General features: G+C 34.2%; 2 pseudogenes; both read right to left on the bottom strand.

Moving 5' to 3' along the window:
- Positions 1 to 1813: 1813 nt before the first annotated feature.
- On the bottom strand, positions 1814 to 2708 carry LOC149151967 (helicase-like transcription factor CHR28 pseudogene; annotated as a pseudogene).
- A 39-nt stretch (positions 2709 to 2747) lies between these two features.
- Positions 2748 to 3927, bottom strand: LOC149151966 (helicase-like transcription factor CHR28 pseudogene; annotated as a pseudogene).
- Positions 3928 to 4638: the final 711 nt, after the last annotated feature.

The following is a 4638-nucleotide window of genomic DNA, read 5'->3' as shown; positions in this document are numbered from 1 at the left end:
AAAGTGCTTAGTTTTCTCATGAATACCTAATCAATGCGAGTGACTAGGAGAGGACTCCATTTTCTCAAGATAAAAACAGAGGGTCTTACAACCTCATTCACACAACAATTTGAATATATTTAACTTAAAGGGTACATACCCTACTCCTTCCAAATTTTTCTTATGACTTTTAATAAACTAACACTTGTTTTTAACTATTAAATCCACTTACTATATGCTCTATTTTGTTTCCACCTACCTAATATGCAATAAAACGTAAATGTTTTCAATACAACCAAGTCAAGAGAATATGTTTTCTTTCTAAATTTAAATGTTTTCAGTACAACCCGAGTTAAAAGCATGTGTTTCCTTCTAAACAGGTCTCACATTCAAATTTGAAAAGTACAATATGTTTACCTCCATTAACTTTAGTAACAAAATAATTACGTAAAATAGGTAATATTAAAATTAGATTATTATTATTATGATAAATAAGCCAAGGTCTCACATTCAAATTTGAAAAGTGCAATATGTTTACCTCCATTAACTTTAGCAACAAAATAATTACATAAAATAGGTAATCTTAAAATTAGATTATTATTATTATGATAAATAAGCCAAATATACATGAAATGCTTTCAAAAATAACAAGGTTTTCTCAAATATACTTAAATGAAAAAAAAAAAAAAATTAGTGTATTCATTTCTTTTCAGTAGGAAAATTTTATCCTTTTCGAAAAAATTAATCGTTAATTTTGATTTACAAAATCCCTCTCAACACCTATATTTATTTACGTTAGTATCTGTTAGTTTTTCAGAGGGCGGGAGCCAAAACTAGATTGAAGAGAGTTGTGAATTAGGGTTTTACCAATAGTAGATCTGATATCGAACCCCACCATCAAATCTTCAATACATTGACCATGCTGAAGGTATGTTATATTTTTCACTTCAGTGCATTTCCACCCTTTCAGTATTCCATACAAAAAGGAGTACACACACCTCAAGTCGTTGGTTCAAAAGCCAAGGTTTTTTGTGCATCCATGCTTGATTTTTACGCTTTAATGCCTTTATGTTGATGCTTTAATGCATGTGTTTCATTATTTTATTTTTCGCATGGATGGCATTGGAACTTGATGAGTTTGGGGGGCTATTTATCATAATAAATTAACAAGTACAAAAAAACCAAATGAGAGGTGTAGATGCTTAGAAGTACAACATTGCGACCGCTAGGGCAGTTGCAAGAATACTCCGCACCTCACTGAGTCACAAGTGAATAGAAAATATGATCCATATCCTGAAGGTGATGTCACCATCAGTAAGATCCTATTCTATTGATTGATTCTCTATTTTTTGATCAGTGAAAGACCTTAAATTATGAAAATAAGTAAAATTTACTTTAAAAAAATGTATGATTCATAAATAAAAATTACTTAATTTTTTTTAGGATTGCAAAGAGTGAAAAAAGAAAATACTATGTGATCTACTCACTCTTTCTCATAAAATGCGAGGCCCACCGAGCTTCTACAAACAAACAAACAAAAAAATTGATAGTTGAAGGCCATTGTAAGATATTGTCATAGTCCATGATACCATTCCCAATTTCTTCTATGGTAAGTCATCTAATGGACGAGGAACAAATTATTATCATAAGAATAAATCTTTTACTAAGAACCTTCGAGTAACCTTCCAGAGGAGTAGCGTAATGGAACTTTTCCCAAAGCTCAAAAATCCACTTTCAGTACAACTTGCTCCCATGAAATCCCAAAAACTATCTCAACCAATACAATAGCTTTGCTTCTTTTTCTGTAACTCCTCAATCACTAAGACCAATGTCCTCAAACCATAAATAGATATCTCAAGTCCTCCTGTGTAAGGTGTGTTTGAGGACCACCAACTTCATCCTCCCCAAATGTTGAGGCAACCATTTCTCTCTTTTGTTCCTGGAGTACTTAAATATGATCTTCCACATTATCTTTTACTGTAAATCGAGAAACCATTACATGATAAATTTGTTTAATTCGATGTGCTCTATCAATAGTTTGGCCTTCAGTTGTTAGATTCCACCCAAGATCAAGCAGAAGAACATGACACGTAGCAACCTTGTTGAGACCAATACTTGTAGCTTTTAGGGACATTATCATAATAGTTACCTGAGGGAGCATCTTGAAATCATTCACAGCTTTACCTTGTGATATTACACACATAGTTCCATCCATCCTTCTATATTGTATGCATGAATTTTTTGCTCAAGAAAATCTAGCATACTCAGCCACTGGGAGAAAACTATGGATTTAATCTTCTTCTTTAGACTTGGCTATGCATGTTGATCACTATTACGACCATAAGACATTTCAGCTGAATCTTTATTGATATTATGGACATAATTGTTGCTAAAGGCACCCTGTATGTAACTTTGGGAGGGATTGGAGAGTTTCCGTCGTAGCTTTGATCTTTGAAGAATGAAACTCTGGATTATCAAATTTCAAAGGAAGTTCACTAACCCATTCTAAACTTGCATAGGTATCATCATTGACAAAATCATCAAATTGCAACGTTTTATGACTATTTTGGCATACCACCTCTACTAAGTGACATGTTTATTCCTTCAAAATGAATAAAAGTATTGTTATATATGGGTTTGTCCCTTCGATCATATGTAGCATTCCTCGGGCCTGAAGTTACCTGTGTGGGTAGCACGCGGCTCATCCCTGTTAGTTCACTCATCTCCATATCCTACAACTCAATAATTTGAGTGGTTGGCATGATATTTCACACAAAAAACACAGAATCATCCTTCAAATGCCTTTTGCAACCTTGATTAGGGAAAATGCTATCGTATGACTGAGTAAGGTGATCTAATATGAACTGATTGCAAAATATATTACTGTAGATGGTGACAATGACTTATTTATGGGAATCATTACAAAGGCCATAAAGAGCTAATGAACCTTCCAAACAATTTATCAAATCAATTTGTATTTCCCTGGGTAGAATCCTTGTTGCTTCTGTAGAAGATCTCCAAGTAGAAATGGATAAGGAAATTTTAACAATAAGAGGATGATCACATGTTTTACGAAGATGTAACAACATCAATAATATATTCACATAGTTATTTTTCACAATTCCTGCAACAACGTAGACCTTGAATTGAGCTTGTAAATTAACTTCAAGCAAGTGATAAAATCACATTCTTCTCCAAAGAATTCATCCTTCTGAAAGTGACTATTTTAGGAGGTAATGTAATAATAGGCTCCCCACCAATGGTAGTACTTTTTGTGTGCCGAAGAATTACTGTCTTCAGGTTAGCTTGGAGCCTCTGATATCCTAAAATTGGATTTCTGGAAATTGGAAACTCTATTTTGGAAGAGAAATCCTTATAAACAGCATGGATCATATTTAAGAAATCTAAAGTAGCTCAAAATATCATCAATGGAATTCTGGATTGGTGTCCCAGAGAGACATGGCCTTTGTTTAGCTCATAAACCCCAACATGCTCTAACAGCTTGGGTCCCATGATTCTTAATACTTTGAGCTTCATCTAGAACCACCTTAAACTAACCAACTCTTGCAAGAGGGTAAGGAACATGTTCACTTGAGGATCCATTTTCTTCCTAGAATATTTGTCTTCTTAACAGTCTCTAATGTCTGCTTTTTATTTTTAAGAATAAACGAGTGAATTAGACCAGAATCATCAGGGTTTCTTTCAACTTCTTCATAATCGTCTCCAAGATCCTGTTATGGAACTTCCATACTTATGATGAAATAAGTAGTCGGAACAACATCATACTTTTCCATCTCATCAATTTCCTTTGTCGTGTTTCTTCCATGATAGACCAGGATAGACATATTGGCTTTTATGGTAACCTTGTCACAGATTTCCTATGCCCATTGCTTAAGAACACTTGTTGGACACAACCAAAGTACTGGTAGATAGTTGGCCTTTCTTCATAGAAAATGTGTTTTATTTCCCCTTAATGCATTCCTCCAAAACAATATAATTTTCATCATTATTTGATGTCTTTCTTTTCAAACATGTTGATACTACATTGTCTTCATCTAGATTTATAGCAGATATTTCAACCTTTACTTGATTTTAATCTTCCTAAAGCGATATGTTAGGAGGCCTCTCCTTCAAAATTTAAGCAATTACTGAGACAATCTTCCCAAGCCCTTGATCATATGCAAGAGTACCACAAGCACAACGCATGTTGGTTGTCTCTTGTAGAACCATCCAATCCAATGCAATCATTTGGTTCTTTAGCAAAGGTACCGAAAAAACACCATCATTAAGGGTAGCTTCCACTATTGGCAGATCTTGGTACTGTGATACTGCTCTGAATGCCAGTGCTTCATCATCCTTTGGACAAGATGGCACATGTAGACCAAGTGCATTTAAGGATCTTGCACAACCTAGAGTAGAAGGAAAGTTCCTTCTTGTAGTGTTGTAACCAAGCTTGTCTTTTGTATCTGAATCACCATTCCAATTTGTAATAACATTCAGGTTACATTTTTCAATCACTTCCTCATCAAGATTTAGTGAACCAGATTTCCATGTAAAACAAAAACTCCCACCACTCCACTCCTTGATTTGTGGTTTCTGTTTAAAACTCCCATTGTTCCACTCATTGATTTGTGGATTGTGTTCAATACTTGCAAACAT

This window comes from Pinus tabuliformis, chromosome 9 (assembly GCF_031772625.1).
Source record: "Pinus tabuliformis cultivar Carrire ecotype Pingquan chromosome 9, CPIR1, whole genome shotgun sequence".
Classification (NCBI taxonomy): Eukaryota; Viridiplantae; Streptophyta; class Pinopsida; order Pinales; family Pinaceae; genus Pinus; species Pinus tabuliformis.
The sequence above is the reverse complement of the archived record's forward strand: the minus strand, read 5'-3'. Positions and strand labels throughout refer to the sequence as shown.